Here is an 18,958-nt window from a genome sequence, read left to right as displayed (position 1 = left end):
AAACCCTGGTTAGCCAAAACAAAGCTGTACATTAAAGTCAGGCATCACCATCACTGACTTCAAGCTCTATTATAGAGCCATAGTCCTGAAAACAGCTGGTATTGGTACAAAAGTAGACAGACCAATGGAATTGAATTGAAAACACTGATATTAACCTACACACATATGAACAGTTGATTTTTGACAAAAGCTACATTTATACCATGGAAAAAAGACAACATCTTCAGCAAATGGTGCTGGCACAACTGGATTAGGGCATGCAGACAATTGCAAATAGACCCATATCTATCATAATGCACAAAACTTAAGTCCACGTGGATCAAATAACTCAACATAAATCCAGCCACATTGAACCTCCTAGAAGAGAAGTTGGGAGATACCCTTGAATGAATTGGTACAGGAGACATCTTCCTGAACAAAACACCAATAACACAAACATTGAGATCTACAATTAATACATGGGACCTCCTGAAACTGAGAAGCTTCTGCAAGGCAAAAGACACAGTCAACAAAACAAAACAACAACCCACAGAATGGGAAAAGATCTTGACCAACCCTACATCTGACAGAGGGCTGATATTCAAAATATACAATGAATTCAAGAAGATAGCCCCTCAAACACCAAACAATGAAATTAAAAAGTGGGGTGCAGAACTAAATAGACAATTCTCAACAGAGGAATATAAAATGGCTCAAAGACACTTAAGAAAGTGCTCAAAATGTTTAACCATCAGGGAAGTGCAACTCAAAACAGCTCTGAGATACCATCTTACTCCTGTCAGAATGGCTAAAATCAATAACACCAATGGCAATCTATGCTGGAGAGGATGTGGAGAAAGAGGAACTCTCCTCCATTGCTGGAGTATGGTGGTTTCTCAGGAAAATGGGAATCAGTCTACCTCAAGATCAAGCAATTCCTCCCTTGGGCATATACCCAAAGAATGTACACTCATACAATAAGGACATATGTTCAACTATGTTCATAGCAGCATTATTTGTAATAGCCAGAACCTGGAAACAACCTGGATGCCCTTCACCTGAATAATGGATAGAGAAAATGTGGTACATTTACTAATGGAGAACTACTCAGGGGAAAAAAATGGAATCTTGAAATTCGCAGGTACATGGATGGAACTAGAAGAAACCATCCTGAGTGTGGTAACCCAGTAACAAAAAGACAAACATGGTATTCACTCAATCATATATGAATTTTAGACATAGAGTAAAGGATTACCAGCCTAACATCCTCATGAACAAAGGAACTAGGAAAGGAGAAGTACTCTAAGAGAAGAATGCATGGACCCCAGAGAAGGGGAAGGGGCAGGATATCCTCTGCTAATTGAGAGCGTGAGGGTAGGGTAGAGGGAGATTGGTGAATGAGAGGAGAAGAGGAGGAGAGAGAATGGGGAAGCAGAAAGTTTGAGTTGGGGAAAGAATAGAGGAGAAAGGGATGAGAGATTCCCTAACAGAGGAAGCCATTATAGGTTCGGGGAGAGATTTGGCTCTAAGGAAATTTCCGGAGATCTACAAGGATGACACCAACTGACAATCTAGGCAATGGTGGAGAGGCTACCTTAAATACCCTTCCCTATAATGAGACTGATGACTGCCTTATATGCCATCCTAGAGCCCTCACTCAGTCTCAGATGGAAGCAGAGGCAGAGACTGACAGCTAAACCCTGAACTGATATCTGGAACCCAGTTGCAGAGAGGGAGGAGTGAAGAGCAAAGACAACAGGACCAGGTTGGTGAAACCCACAGAAACAGCTGACCTGAACCAGGGGGAGAGCATGGGCCCCAGATGTCTGGGAGGCCAGCATGGGACTGATCCAGACCCCTGAACATGGATGTCAATGAGGAGACCTCAGCACTCCATGGGGCTTATGATAGTAGATCACTATTTATCCCTGTTGTAAGAAGGGACTTTGGGAGCCCATCCCACATGGAGGGATGCTCTCTCAGCCTGGAAACATGGGGGAGGGCCTAGGCCCTGCCCAGGATGATATGACAGACTTTGGGGAACCCCCATGGATGGCCTTACCCTCCCTGGGGAGCAGATGGGTATGTGGTGAGGAGCTGGTGAGGGGTTGTGGGTAGGGAGGGAGAGGAGGAAGGGATTGACATGTGAAGCAGGCTTGTTTCTAATTTGAACTAATAAAAATAATTTCTTAGGGTAAAAAAGATCAAAAGAAGCTGAGGATACCGAGCAGTGGTAGGTACTTGGTATGTAAGAGTAAGCCCCGCCCCCATTATCAAAAACAAAACAAAAACGAAAGAAATAAAAGGAAATATTCTTAAAGAAAAGATAATTTTTTACAAACATTTTCCCCAATATTAAAAAATATTGACTAATGACACACATTTTAACTCCTTTACATGTATACAAAATAATTATTCCACCTTTAAGTCATTTTAAAGATTATAGTATAATTTTTTTATACTTTTACTTTCCTCTTGCCTACTTCTCCTGTGTAGCCTCCTTGCTCTCATTCAAATCTATGCCCCCATTTCATTAAATATATATATATATAATATATATATATATATATATATTTGTTATATAATTATATAAATACAAATACACCATCATAAGGCCACATAATTTTACTTGTATGTGTATGTTTCTAGGTCTGACCATTTGGTATTAGATAACCAATTTGTGTGCACTTCCCTGGGGAAGACACTCTCTCTCTCTCTCTCTCTCTCTCTCTCTCTCTCTCTCTCTCTCTCACTATTGCTTAGTTGCCTTTAGGTCTTTGGCTAGCAGTGGGATTCATGAGTGTTCCCATGTCCATATCAGAAAGTCTATTGGTATTGTCCTTGTTTGGGTCATATTTAGACAGCCATGATAATGAGACTTCACAGGTGAAGCTTCTCTGGCATCTCTAGTAGATACTATTTTTAAAATCCACTTTGTTATTATCATTATTTGTTCTGAGATTCTTCTTTCTTGCTTTTTGTGTATGTGATTCCATGTGTTTCTATTTTAAGCTCTATTTTACAAGAAAAATATATCCAAAACAAATATGATCATAAGCACCTAATTAGGAAAATTGGGGAGGATGATAAAAGGGGGAAATTGTTGCAAAATGTATATAAGATGATGCCTTAATAAGTTTCAATATTTTTCTAAAATTAGAAAGAAATGCTGTCAACCCCTCAATTTTTGTTTCAATAGCAATTTGAATCTTGTGTAATTTTGATCTTCAGATATTTTTGCCTCTGGAGGCAAGGGTGATCTGGTCCATGCTGAATCAGCACTGTCTTGCCTCTTACTGGATGGCTGGGTAGTGTTACTGTTCCAGTCAACAATTTAAGTTTGATTTTGACTGAGCACACTGGACCTTCCAAAGATCCTGCCTGCTAGAGCTTCTGTAGACAGGTCCACAGCACTGCCTCTCATTTTTTATTTGAAAATTAAAAGTGATATGATGTCCTCTTGTGTTCTCTTAAGTACCTAGAACAGTGTCTGGCATATAGTAACTATTATGAATGTGTATTACATAAATATTCAAATAAGTAAGAACATGTTGAGGAAAAATTAAACTACAATATAAATACTAAAGTGCAGTATACCCACAAATGCTTGGAAGTTTGCTAGTGAAGATTATATTGTGCTGCATTAATTAGGGAGAATATTACTTTAGGTGATTTTAGAAGATCAAATCCAAATTAATTAAAATGTAAATGACGAGTCAGATGATTTAGCATATAAGTGCTTGGACAAATTAGAAAATTGAATAGTCCATTTACATTGGCATTAATATTCTTTTAGCAATAATAAATATAATGTACTTATATATAATATTTATTACACTAAAATCAATATTATATCAACCAATTCCATATGAGCTATGACAATTATTACTAAAAAGATGATTAGTAATCATAGCATAACAAATATTTATTTGGAATTTTATAACATTTAATTCACTTTGTACATAAGAAATTAAGCCTTTAAATATAAGCTGCTTGGTGAGTCCATACGCTATGTAATGAGATGGGGCCAGTTAATTTGACTCTAGAGAAGGGATACTGTTAGAGATTAATCTTGTGTCCTTTCTGATCTAAGGAAATGGGGACCAGAGAGAGTGAATTCCTTCAGAAATGAAGACGGCTGGGAAAGCAATCATGTTCTTTTGTCTGAATTGGATGGTAATCACTGCTCTGGTGTTCATAGGTCATATAGGAAAAGCTACCATTGCTCTCCATGTTACAAATGCTCTGAACTTTCTGGGAAGCAATCAAACTGAACAATAGTCTAAGCAGACAAAGTAATCAGTCCCTCTGTGTTTGAGGACCTAAAATGAACTGATGTCTGGACCTGGAGAGGTAGCAGAAGATTGAAAGGGGCTTGAATCTCCAGATAAATATAAGGAATATATGTGGCTCCTCTCATGTCCTGATTTCCTGGAACAGTCTGGGAACTGAGATTCACCGGAGTCTGTAATCAAAGGAAAGGTTCTTCATGCTCAGCTTAGACCTATTGAATATGGAATTCATCTAAAATAGCCAAGTGTGGTGTCAGGTGAAGTATGGCACTACTAGAGAGTGACTAGGAAATTTGACATTGATGTAGTAATTAGTGTTAAATGGGTACCTAATGTGTAAAAGTGAATTACATGTTAGAAAATACCTCATGCTCTTATTAAATGATTTTCTACACATAAATAAGTCCATAATAAATTGAGTTTGATACAACTATTATTAACAAAATAGTATACAAAAGGAACAATAGCATACCACCCAAAGTTCAGACATAGGTTAATGTAAACATCAGATCTTAAACTTTGTGAGGTCCTAGAGTATTGTAAGATCCTATAGCAAAAACACATGGTCAGATAATTGACATAAATCTCCTGATTCTGAAGAGAAAACTTACAAATAAGTCCTACCACAAGCTCTAAGAAACACAAAGACCCAGTATAGGAGGAAGCCATTCAGTCCCTCATGGAGATGTGTAAAGATCTGAAGATGCTGATCTCAGGGGTCTTTCTCAGTCATACTATTGACTATTTAAAAGACATGTGACTATCCCATGGATGGCCCTGTATATGCAGGGTTCAAATTGTACTCAGGAAGTTATTAATAACAGCATAAAATAGGACATGAGCTAGGCAGGAAGACAGGATAGAATATGCTGGGAGCATTTGGAAGGTTATAGTTAATTCTGGGTGGATCTGATCAAAATATAGTGTGAAATTTATGAAATTTTAAATAAATACATAAAAAACTGTCAACTGAAATAAGAAAGATCTTTGGCTGACAAAACATTCAGTGGACTGTGATATTTTCTTTCACAGACCAGTTGTCACCATTACAGCTTCATTTCTGAGCATCTTCTGGGATCTCTTCCTTCTGGAAAAAATCTTTCTGAATTTTGAAACTTTTATTTCTATGTTATCTCAGTTTTCTATCCCCAAATAATCACAATATTCTTAATATTTTTTGGGTTACCCTCTGATTGTATTTGTAGACCCTGGTTTTTACTGGTGACTGTGTGAGCATTCATGGCTTGTTGGGATTCTGGGAGAAGCTGTACACTGTTCTATCACTCAGCTTCACTGCTCCAGTGCAGACTTCAGAAGCATATGAGCACCATAGATCTCTTAAACTTTGCAAAGTGAATACATGTTCTTTATTTCTGAATTCACTATTTACCTCACCTCCTCTCATGCTCATGTTTCACTGACTTAACCCTCAACTCCTGCTGGACCTTTGGTGATTTGCTCCTCCCAACACACTTGGGAGGTAGGTTTTCTTGCCATGTTTCATTTAAGATTTTATTTAACATTTTCTTGTTGATTTGACTTTTGTCATTCTTTTTTAAACCTTTTTAAACCTGATGTTATCTAGAGAAGAGACAAAGAAACTTTGAAAATATAGAACTCCTGTCTTCTGATGGTATCGAAACTATCAGTTGACTCCAGATAAGTAATACATATTGACTTAGGAAGAAAATAATATCTTAACAATTGCATCCAAATTTATTTGAAATCATTATATATCACTAAAAGGAAACATGAGATTTAAGATTCAAGGTGTAATTACATTTGATTTAGGAAGAAATGTGTCTTTATATGTGTATTTCATTTTAACAAGCTTTGCTTTTAATAGATACTCAAGGTTTGTTTTCAGCTTAAACTTATTACTTATATATTTGTTTTAAATTAAAATATAACTACATCTTTTCCCCCATCTGTTTTCTCCCTCCGACCTTCTCATATATCCTTATTTTATTCTCTTTCAAATTCAAGGCCTGGTTTTCTTTGTTATTGTTACATCTGTGTGCAAATGCATTAGTTCATAATTACAACCTACTGTGTCTATTAAGTATTGATTGTATGCATATGATTTCAGGGTTGATCATTTGGAATTGGGTAAACACTTAGGTGGGTTATCCCTGGGATGACTAATTCCCTCCCTGTTAATAGTCCTTAGTTGCTTTTTGTTCAGTGGTTCTCAACCTGTGTGTCTGCTTCTAGTGGGTAAAATGATCCTTTCACAAAGGGTACCTAAGGCTATCAGAAAACACAGATGTTTTCATTACATCTCATAATGGTAACACAATTACTACAAAATAATTTTATGGTTGGGGGTCATGAGAAACTGTATTAAAAGGTTGCAGCATTATCGAGGATGAGATTGGCCATTTTAGTTCTTTGATTATTGATGAGGCCTGTGAGACATTTTTGCCTTCCACAATAACATGTTTATTGGTATTTTCATTGTTAAGGTGTCATGGCTGCAGCCTCTCCACACTCTACAGAGTACTTTGTGGTCTTCTGACTATTACAATGTTTCTGCTTCCTCTTCTGCAATGGTCCCCAAGCTTTATATGCAGAGATTGTAATGTATTTACATCCACTAGGCCTATGCCCACAATTGTCAGTTGCTTCCTACTGTTTGAGTAGCTGTGGTTTTCTGTAATGTTTTCCTTTTTAAAGAGTTATTTTATTTTTATGTATGTATCCATGTAGATATGGATTTAATGAGTACTGGTACTGTAGAGGCTAGAAGACAGCAATGGATTTCCTGATGCCAGAGTTATAGGTCAGCCTTAATTTCTGTGTAGAAATGGGTGCTTGCGACCACTTGTGGAGCAAATGTTCTTTAAGTATTGGAACTTCTATCCAGCTGTGCCTTTGTATTATTTCTTTGAGATAGTCCCATGTAGCCCAAACTGACATGGACCTCTGTATTCAGCTTAATATTCATGACCTTAAACTTCTTATCTTCCTCTCTCTGTTTCCTAAGTGCTAGAGCTATATATGAATTACCTTCAGATTTTATACAGTCTGCTTACTGAATCCAGGACTTTGTAAACACTAGGTAAGCATTTTTCCAAGTGCACTACCTCCCTATTTAATTTTAAAGTGACACAGGAGTGCTTTTTTAATGTGTACACATTTGAGGACATCACTTACATGTTTATGCAGATATGAATACTTAGTTACTGCTACTAGCACATATGAATGACAGTAAAACAAGCTTAGGTAGTGTATACCAAACAAATGTTTTTAACATAAACATCTCTTTATCGTTTTATCATATATATTATTAAATATACCATAGAGTGTGTATACTATATTGTTATATTGTTTTTTCATTTTAATGAGTGTAAGTCTCATAAAAATTCTCCTTTTCTAGAATGGAGAATCACTGCAGCTTTAGTAAAGAGATACTATTGTTGTAACTAAAACTTATTAGAATAATATGCGCACTTAGAAACAGGACCTTTGCATTTGATAGCATCATGTAATACATTTTTTAAGGAACATCATGGTTCAGCTTCTCAAGTCCTTTAAAAATAAATGCGATAGCAGTAAAATTGTAGTACAGCATGAAGAACACTACAGATAACAATAACTTTCATCTTCAGTCAGAAAGCATTTTTGAAAACAAATCATCCAATCCATTGCAACTTCAAAGAGCCACTTATTTTAGTAGGAAAAATTAAAAAAAATGTACTCTGACTGCTGATTCCTTTGGCAAAGACAGACTGTGTATATGAACCAAGCAAAATAAAACCCATTTATATTTTAGAGCATTTAATTGGTCAATTAAGCTTCATCAAAATAGTCATTTGTATTTAGTGTTTGAGGAATGCTACCACATGTTAAAATGTATATTAAGAGAACCATGTAATATTTAGAAATATTTTGCCATTGATTTAAAATAAATCTAGATTGTGTTTCATTTAATTTTAAGTGCTCTAAGATATTTTGCTTAACTGTACAAAATAAAAATACCTTTCTTAAGGATACACACAGACACACACACATACACACTACCATACATACACACACACATTCACACACACACACACACACACACACACACACACACACACACACTACTAAAACAAGATCATATAAAAATATATTTAGTTGGAGACAAACAATCTTTTGAACTGGAACACATGATTCAAGAAAAGCATCTTTTTATTCTTCTTCATGCATACCAGTAACACACATGGTGGACCTACACACCTGCTGGCGAAACACTGATTTCCATTACAACTTGTCAGACACAGTCAACTTCCTTCAGCACCATATAGAAATAATCCCTGACTCTGGACATAGAATCCCAGATATTCACTGTCATTTATCTCATTCCTACCATGTTAGTTTATAGCATGCCTTACATTTCTTCCTGGTGAGTGATTAATTTATACCCTCCATGCATATAGGCAAGTAGCACTGAGTTGTCTCACTAAACCTCCATTTGTAACCAAGAAGAGTGCTGATTTCCGCTACCCTTAAATAAAGCCAACAACTCAAGAATGATCTTCATGCAGTGGAAAAAGCATAAAGAAGTGGGAACCTTTGTTAGCCACCCTCTCAACTTCAGCAGCAAAATCACTACAGATGTATGAAAGGAATAATAAAAAAGGATATAGACTAAGAGTGCTCAAGAATATTCATGAACTTTCTGAGGATATATGGGAATCTTTCAGGAACCAGAGACAACACATTTCCGTATTTCAAGGACTGCTGTTTCTATTCATGTTCTCTTATAGGGCTCTTTTTTTTACAGTGGTTAAAAGAAAAAGGAAATGGGCACAGAATGATGACAGACATGTCTATCTTAGCAGTTACCTCTAGACCCAGCAAAAGGGAGCTTTAAAAAAAAATAAAAGCTGCCTTCTATCCAAAGGACACTTTAGCCTACCACAGAGACACTTGCTCAACCATGTTCATTGCTGCCCTATTCATAATATCTAGAAACTGGAAACAACCTTGATGTCCATCAATAGAAGAATGAATAAAGAAAATGCAATACATTTACACAATTAACTATTAATCATATATTAAAATGAAATCATGAAATTCACAGATAATATGTATAGAAGTAGAAAAGAAAGACACTTTTACGTGGATGTTAGCTGTTAAGCCAATGGCAACCAAGCTCAATCCACAGAACCACAGAGTTAGGTGAGAACCAACTTGAAGAAGGCATAGAGGAATGAGGGATCAAACATGGGGAGAGAAAGCTAAAATAAAGGGCCATTGGAAAACTAGCATTGTAGAAGCTTCCAAAAATATGTGCATAAATAAAGTGTTCTAAAGGAAATGGCCAAATAATGGAGGAGACTGAACCTCAACTGGCCATCTGTCATCACCCAATGAAACTTCCAGTAATGGTTTTCATATATATATGAATTTTTGGCCAAAAGAGTCTCATGGGGATCACCAGATCACCAAACAACATGGGCTGTTGTAAAATTTTAGGTCGTTCTTGACAAACTGACAGCAAGGCCCTCTTGCTGTCAACAAGAAGACAACATTTACATATGTCAATGAACATGGAGAAGTGGAGCTGATGCCCAAACACAGCCTCAAACCTCTATGTTCTAATGTCTTTGGTACATGAAGGTACTCTGCGTAGTATAGAAAGAAACAAACACCAAATTAGCAACAATCCCTTTGATTTACAATGCCATCCTGCTTTCCACTTATGTTAGTGCAATGGTAGCACAAAACTTCTGAGAGTAATCAACAAATATCTAATTTGACTTGAGGCCTAGACCAAGAACCTAAGACTGGAGAGATATCCTAAGAAACTAGGATAAAATCAAATACTGTTTTGACTGTTTCTAAAAGAAAACAAACACAAACAAAAATATGTAGCTATAAAATGACTCCTAATGACATTCTGATAATCTCCTAAGTAAGTGCCTTGTTCAGAGAAGCTTCCTCTTGCAACATATGGGAACAAATGCAGAGACCCACTAACAAATATTAAACCGATAGTGATGTACCTTATTACACTGAGCCCTGAAATGGATGAATCCATCAAATCCTTCCCCTCACAGCTCAGGGAAAGGGTGTAAGAGCCAGAGGGGATAGAGGACACCAAAATAACAAGGTCTTCTAAAGCAACATGATCAAATCTCATATGAACTTACAGAGACTGGAGCAGCATACACAGGGCCTGCATGTTTGTACACTAGGTCCTTGGCATATTTATTATGGCTTCCAGTTTAGTGTATTAATGGGATTCCCATACGTGTGAACAAGGGGGAGTATGTTCCTTGTGTCTTCTCTTTCCTTGTTTCTTTTTTTCTCAGTCCCACTGTGTTATTTTTGTTATATTATAAATTATATTATACTCTATTATATTTAGTATAAGCCCTAAGGAAACCTGTTTGCATTCTAAGTAAAGACAGAAAGAGAGTGGATCTAGATGGGAAAAGATGTGAGGAAGAACCAGGGGAAGAAAAGAGAGGAGAAACTATAACCATTTTATGTGAGAAAAAGATCTATTTTCAATCAAAGGAAGACAAACGTATAAAAGCTGCCCTGAAGTCCAACTTCCAGAGTACTGGCTTTAGTGATATTCTTCACCACATCTGGAACATTAGATTACAAATTGTACATGGAGATATAGTGTTTATCCCTAGAGTACAAATGGACTTTGGGAGCCCATTCCCTATGGAGGGACACTATTGCAGCCCAGATACAGGAAGGAAGGCCCTCCCCCAAATGATATGACAGATTTTGATGGCCTGGCCCAGAATGATGAGGTGGACTTTGGGGAGCCCCTGTAGTGGGACCTACCCTCCCTGGGGAGTAGAGGTAGGAAGGGGTGGGGGGAGGTCGGGGCTGGGGGGAGGGTTGGGGAAGGGATTGACACGTGAAGCAAGTTTGTTCCTAATTTGAAATAATAAAAAATAAAATAAAATAAAACAAAAAAACTTGACTAAATCCAATTGCCAAACACATAGTATAAAAAATTTGTTATTACTTCAGTATAGGTTTAAACCAATGAAATAAACCTTGTTTTCATTAAAGAATTTCAACAAGTAATATCATTTCACAATGTTTATAATATTCTTTATCGATTATGAAATAAACATATGTTTTAATGTTTTAATGGTATTTATTTGGAATTAAATACTATTGCATTATAATTTATATTAGGATAAATTAAATATCAAGCAATGGACATTGAAATCAGTTTTTATTATCATTGCTAGGATGATGATGTTTAGTATGTTAGAAAGCTGATGTTCTGATTTCCAAGATGGATACTGGATATTTAACAATAATTTAATGTAAATAGGAACAAATGTCATTTGGTTCTTGCATAATAAACCAAGCTTGATCTCTGATAATTTCAACAGAACTTAGACAATTTCTACCTGATTTGTTTTCTGTATGAATTAATGATGAGTTCTTTTTTCACACCAAGCATTGGGGATATTTTGCTTTGGTGGTATTGCATTATTTAAGTAATTGCATTGAAAAAGAAACTGTATCCTATCTTGAGTTTATCTTGGTGGCTGGGACAGTTAGTCCTTAATCCTTTAGAGTTTTCAAGGAATGTGCTGAGTCTTTGTGATGCCTTGGTTATCATTCCACCATTATATATTATATTGGTGGATATATTCCATATTATATATCACATAGCTTTTGAATCAGACAATTCAATAAATCAATAGCAATCTTTGGGAATGTGGCCAATTTATGCAAACAATTTATCACAATGAATGATATTTTTCTTTTATAAATAACACATTTACTTCTCTAAAACCAAAGGTCAAAAGGAAAAATATTAACTATAATTTTTTACATATTTTATATCATACTCAATGAAAAGCAACTAAATATATAATAAATATATAAAATGATTTAAATTATTTTAGTAATAACATTGAACAAACTATAATTAACTGATTTTTAAATAATTCTTTTAATAATATCCTTCTTATGTAGAAAGTAAATTTAAGGAAATATATATAATTATAATAATTAAAAATTTAACAGAAAGTACCCTAATTAGGTACAAAAAAGATTGATTACAAACTCTAAAACTGTAAAACATAGTTATTAGATTCATGCATATACACATTTTCTTTATTTCTCAGCAACCAAAGAATTGTCCATAAAATTAATATTTCTCATTTGTGACCAGCAATGTTATTGCCTAAAATGTAGAAAAATTAATGTAGGACTGATATTGTATCTCAGCCAATATAGAGATTGCCAGAGATTGCCCAAAGGCTATTGTTGGAGGTCAGATAGCACATAAACTGGATGCATTACAGACCCAACAATGGGGAGGCAAAGGCAAGGGAATCATAATTTCAACATCATCTTTGGCTCCATAGTGAGTTCAAGGGTAAGTCTTTTGAACAGCATTAATTCCAGTATGTCTCTGAACCAGAGCCTTTCCAACATTAAATGTGTTTCTTTCTTTCCTCATAACTCATCCATAAAACGTGCGTCTTGCACTCTCGCTCACAAGTATTGGAGAATATTTTATTATATTAATATTCATGCTATAAATCACAGGATACATTTTGATGGTAATTAGAATTTTGGTCCATCTTAACCCTTCAGTATTTCTTTGTTTGTGTGTGAACTCTTACTCTCTCTTAAATCTATTTACTCCCCTTTGTATTTCTGTCTTTCATTGATGCTTTATATATGTATTCTTTTGACAAACAAACAGCCATACTGATGACATTTGTCTATGGTACTGTAGTCTCCTGCCTAAAACGGCCCTTCTCTCCATTGCCTGAAGGACATGCTACTGGTTTTGTAGTGTTGACAGAAGAGAATTTGGGTTTGTTGATCTCCAGCAGACTAACTGCTGTTTATATTTCTTGGTTTCTTTAAGTGACAGGAAGTTGGGCAAACATGACTTTGGTAGCCAGGATTCTAAGGGCATCTCCTGGAATCAGCATTAATTGAGAAGCAGTATTCAATAGACTCAAGAAATTCTGATTGATTTCTACTTCCCATTGTAAAGTCATCCCTGTAAAAAGGCTGTAGATCTGTGAATGGGAGGACTGGAGAGAGGCCAACAGTAAAAATTTTAAATATTTTATCAAGTTCCTTCCTCAGGGGAGCCTAATCATCCCATCATTCAGGGGAGTTTTGATCTGAAACTTGGCTCAGATCTGGAAACTGATTAATGGACAGAGATTCCCTTTTTGCCATGGATCTAATGTACCTTTTCTTTCATTTGTTTAAGAAGTTTTTCACTTAATACTGATCAAACAAATGTTTAGTAGGCTTTTTGTTTCTTCTTGGAAATACCATGATTGATTAACTTGTACCAAAGGTCCATACAAATCATGCCACCATAGAATTTATCTTGTTTGTGCTGGTCTTTGATTTGTCTATGCTGCCCTTTGCAATAACTAGGATCACCTTTTTTTGTCTGGTGATTCAGTGCTGTCAAATTGACCATGCTATGTAGGAGCTCAATTGAAACCATTGTAGTTAATTCATCCAACTGAGCAGCATGATCTCAGACCCTAAGTTCTGGTACAAGGAGCAACAAAGCTCCTCAAATGTGCTTGTACCCCTCTCCTATTTTGCATCCTGCAGGATTAGTTAAGAACATGTCTTCTGAACCTTTGAATTATGGAAGATTAGGTTTTACAGAATGCACCCATTTTAGAATCACAATTTCCCTGATCCTTAAAAGTCCCTTCATCAACCCCAAGCCAAGGGACAACATGCATATCCAACTCCTCCTTGTATTCCATGTTTTGATTAATGCTTCACCCAACTATTCAAATAAACTTTTAACACTTTTTTAAAACTTTGTGAGTTCAATATTAAACCTAGAATCTCCAAGCAGAAGGCCTATATCAATATACTGAGCCTGATACAGTTTTATGTTGCCTCCTCCAATGTCACACTCCCTGAAAATCCTTTACAACACATCTATTGCTTCTCACAACTGGTGAATTAGGATAATCAAATATCTCCTTAAGTTTGCAATATAGTTCACACCATGGGCTTTCAGTATTCTCAGAGCCACCACAATGAGTTATAATGATATAAATGATTTTATATTTCATGTACTTACTAGCTTCTTTAAACTGTACTTATATGGTATCTCCATGATTTTAAATTAAGGAAAATATTAACTATGTGCATATTTTTAGCATTCTAAGATAACTGGGATGGGAGTGGCAAACTTGATGGAAGATCTCTTATGAGCTTAATGTGATTGGACAAAGCAGCCCAGCCTCCCTGTGAGCTTTTGACAGGGCACAATATTGAGAAGAAGGGAACTCAGTGGAGCTGTGGAACATATTATAACCTTTCTAATCATGCTTTAAAAAAGCAGAAAGTTGTAACATATGCAGCAATGTTTATTATAGAACATATGTCCCCTCAAAACAATGGCCAATGATTGCCTCTGGAGGGGTGGGAGACTAATTCCAGTTTTGAATTCCTAGATAATTGCACAGCAGTATGTCTGTGTTGAACATGGAAAGGTCAGAATTTTTATCCAAAAGACTTGGGAATTTTAAGATCCTTTCCAAAGTCCTATAGAAGATGGATATTTGCTACAACATTGATTTAAGTTTTTAAAACAATGTCTAAGGTATTTACTGAATGTTGCCTTGTAATGAGAGGGAGGGTATGCTGTAAAAGAGAGAAAGAATACAGTAAGAACCCTGTGAACATTTAAAACCAGAAGGATTGTGTTCATACAGCCCAAACTCGGAGATGTCTTTTCCACACAGCAGAGCTGAGGGGAAGAAAATAATTAATAGAGTTACACAATGAAATAAATGTAACACCACAAAATGCCCCATGTGAGCTTCTTACTTTGTCAGTATAGATGATGAAATGTTCACTCTTTCAATTTAGTTCTTGCTTACTATTGAACAGGATTGCTCATTTGCTCATGTTTGTTTTAAATTGGATATACAATACTTCCCTGCAAATCTTCTGTATTCTGTTCAAATGAAACCCTGAAAGTGGCAAGCTATCAGTTTGGCTTGTTGATTCTGTCTTTTGTAACTCCCCTTATGTTACAGTCACTGTGTTTTTTTGGGGGGGGGTGTTGAGACAGGGTTTCTCTGTGTAGCTTTGGAGCCTATTCTGGCACTCGCTCTGATAACCAGGCTGGCCTCAAACTCACAGAGATCTGCCTGCCTCTGCCTCCCGAGTGCTGGGATTAAGGGCATGTGCCACCAACATCCGGCTTGTTTTTGTTTTTAAATTCCATTCATTATTTCAATCACTGAACAAACATTTATGTGTTTACTGTGTACTTTTGAAATAAGGGGGGGGACATCGATTAGTGATATGCAGGAAATAAGTAAGACATAGTCACAAGTGGTATTTATATTCTTCCTTTACTATTTCACTCTTTCTGATTTTGAAATATACTTAGACAAGATAACTTCTGGTTTTCTTTTTTCTCTTTGTTATGTAAATATATTTTTCATTTTATATACCAACCCCAGTTTCTCCTCCCTCCCCTTTTCTTGTCCCTGACCACCCCCCATTACCACCCCCATGTACTCCTCAGAAGGGGTAAGACCTTCCTTGGGGAGTTAAGAATGTCTGGCATACCAAGTTGAGGCAGGACCAAGCCCCTACCCTTGTATCAAGACTGAACAAGGTATCCCACCATAGGGGATGGTATACAAAAGCCAGTTCATGTACCTGAGATAGGTTCTGGTCCCACTGCCAGCACCTCCCCTTCCCTACCAACAAATCAAGCCACATAACTATCACCCTCATTCAGAAGGCCTAATTTGGTCCCATGCAGGTTCCCCATCTGTCAGTCCATAGTTCCTGAATTCCCACTTTCTTGGGTCAGCTGTGTCTGTGGTTTCCTCCATGCTCTTGACACCACTTGTTCATATGATCGATCCCTCCTCCCTCTCTTCAACTGAACTCCATGATCTCAGCTCAGTGCTTGGCTGTGTATCTCTGAGTCTGCCTCCATTAGTTACTGGATGAAGGTTCTATGATTTCAAACAGGGTAGTCACTAATCTGATTAAAGGGATAGGACCATTCAGACACCCTCTCCACTACTGCTTGGAGTTTTATCTGGGGTCATCCTTGAGGATTCCTGGGAAATCTCTAGCAACAGGTTTCTCCCTAGCCCTATAATGGCTCCCTCTATCAAGATATCCCTTTCATTGTTCTCCTTCTCTGTCCCTCCTCCAACTCAGTTTTCTTGATTTCTCTTGACCCATCCCTCATCCCCTTTTCTTCCCCTTCCCAGGTTACCCAGGAAATCTTATCTATTTTCCTTTCCTGGGGTCCTCCATGTGTGTCCCTCTTAAGGCCCCCCTTTTCCATAACGTCTCTGGGGTTGTGGAATGTAGTCCGGTTATCCTTTGCTTTAAGTCTAATATCCACTTATGAGTGACAATAAACAGTGTTTGTGTTTCTTGTTTTACTCGGGTTGCTTTTTTCCCCACCTAGTTCCATCCATTTGTCTGCAAATTTCATGATGTCATTTTTCTTTTTACTACTGAGTAATAACCCATCAAATTAATTCACCACATTTTTTATCCATTCTTCAGTTGATGGACACCTAGATTGCTTCCATGTTCTGGATATTACAAATAATGTTGCTATGAACATAGTTGAGCAAATGGCCTCATGGTATGATTGTGCATACTTTGGGTGTATGTCTAAGAGTGGTATTTGTGGGTCTTGAGGTAGATTGATTCCCAATTTTTTGAGAAACAACAATACTTATTTCCAAAGTGGCTGTACAATTTTGCATTTCCACCAGCAATGAAGGAGTGTTCCACTTACTCTGTATCCTCTCTAGCAAAAAAAAAAAAAAAAAAAAAAACTGTCATCAGTGTTTTGATCTTACCCATTCTGATAGGTATAAGAGGTTATCACAAGCCGGGCAGTAGTGTTGCATGCCTTTAATCCCAGCACTTGGGAGACAGAGGCAGAGGCAGGAGGATCTCTGTGAGTTCGAGACCAGCCTTGTGTATAACAGTTCCAGCATAGCCTCCAAAGCCACAGAGAAACCCTACCTTGAACCCCCACCCCCCAAAAAGATGGTATCACGGAGTCATTTTGACTTACAGGGTGGGTGCATACTGGTAGGATTTGCTGAAGGCAGCAGAGGCAGGAGTATCATGAATTCAATGCCAACCTGGGCTATACTTTGGTGTTTTGAGGGAGAACTCAGAAACAAGGCTGCATAACTTATTTATCAGCATTTACCTTGTATAAGGGCAGGAAACCTAATGTTCTTTCTTCCTCTGACTGTTTTTCTGGTGCTTGTATCAAAATATACAATTTTCCTCACTTTTTCCTCCACCTACAATGTTCTTTTTTGTTATTCTAGATTCAACATTATTACAATCAAAGACCTCCGGCTTTTGCTGTCTTCTTTCCTAGAAAATCACTCTCTACACTGGTTTTTCTTTTCTTTTTTCACTATTCATGGATCACAAAAGATAGAATCAGAAAATTTGTGAAAACTACATCACGAATCATAACTTAAGTGGTTATCAACCAACAAAGGTTGAAAGTGTGTATTTTTCTTATACAACAATGTTTATTTCAATTCACAGAAGCCCTGAACTTAAAATTTTTTGATTTTATAATGATTGGGGGAAGATATCGTAAACTGAAAAGGAAGTGATCGATCATAAAGAATTAGAGGATATGAAGTATGGTAGTCTCTTACCTACAAAAGCTTAATCAGCTGTCAAGAAACACTGGGACCACAACAAAAGCACATTGGAGGCCCATGCAGGAATACATTTAAAATTTTGTCAAACTCATGGTCATGACACATCTTGGTTGTCAACCTGACTAGATCGGGGTACTCCTGTAAGGGTCTCTCTCTCTCTCTCTCTCTCTCTCTCTCTCTCTCTCTCTCTCTCTCTCTCTCTCTCTCTTTCACAGACCACACATTGACATTTATTTTTAAAAAACTGCGTATTTATTTCACTTTCTGACTCTGTGCTTTTGCCCTTCAATACTTTCACAACAATTTTCTGCTCCTCAATAAGGAAAGCCTGCTTTATCCTGTCACAGACACACTTGGCACACATGGAGCCACCATAGGCTCTGCTGACATGCTTCTTTTTCTTAGACAGTCTCATAAGAACTTTCGGTCTGACAGCACAAACCCCTCGAAGTCTGCCTGAGCACACACCTCACGCAGATTTAGATGATTTCCCAACCTTCTTGGTATAAAGGTAAACAATACTGTTGCCAAGGGTTTGTGACAGCCTAGTTTTGTTAAAGGCTGTATTGTAGGAAAGCCTACATCCATATGTCAAATGCTGGACCATTCTGAGCACCTCTAAGCACCATCTCCAGAAGACAGCGGAAGGGTATTTCTTGATCAACCTATTTGAAGCAGGACCATACAACCAAAATATGAGTGGCACATTATGGTTGCTCTCTGCAAAGTTACATGGAAGAGGGAACTTGCCTTCTGACTGCTTCCCTTCATTCTCACTGGAAAGTTTCTGTAACCTGTGGTGTTGCATTTCTTCCCTGATAAACTCTTCCAGAGTCCAGCTTAAACTGAAAGACAATATCTCTCCAGCAATGCTCCAGGTCACTATTGTCATATTGTGAATACTCCCTTCAGCCCTGGATAAAACAACTACAAGATTCTAAGTCTCCTTAGTGTGAGATACTAACTGTTGGACTACCAGAACCATATCCTTTAAGCCAATCTAATAAATCCCATAAT

At 37.0% G+C, this 18,958-nt stretch overlaps 1 pseudogene; it reads right to left on the bottom strand.

Annotated features, from left to right (window-relative positions):
* Positions 1-10,775: 10,775 nt before the first annotated feature.
* On the bottom strand, positions 10,776-18,548 carry LOC107979399 (annotated as a pseudogene).
* Positions 18,549-18,958: the final 410 nt, after the last annotated feature.

The sequence above is a fragment of the Cricetulus griseus genome, assembly GCF_003668045.3.
Source record: "Cricetulus griseus strain 17A/GY chromosome 1 unlocalized genomic scaffold, alternate assembly CriGri-PICRH-1.0 chr1_0, whole genome shotgun sequence".
Lineage (NCBI taxonomy): Eukaryota > Metazoa > Chordata > Mammalia > Rodentia > Cricetidae > Cricetulus > Cricetulus griseus.
The sequence above is the reverse complement of the archived record's forward strand: the minus strand, read 5'-3'. Positions and strand labels throughout refer to the sequence as shown.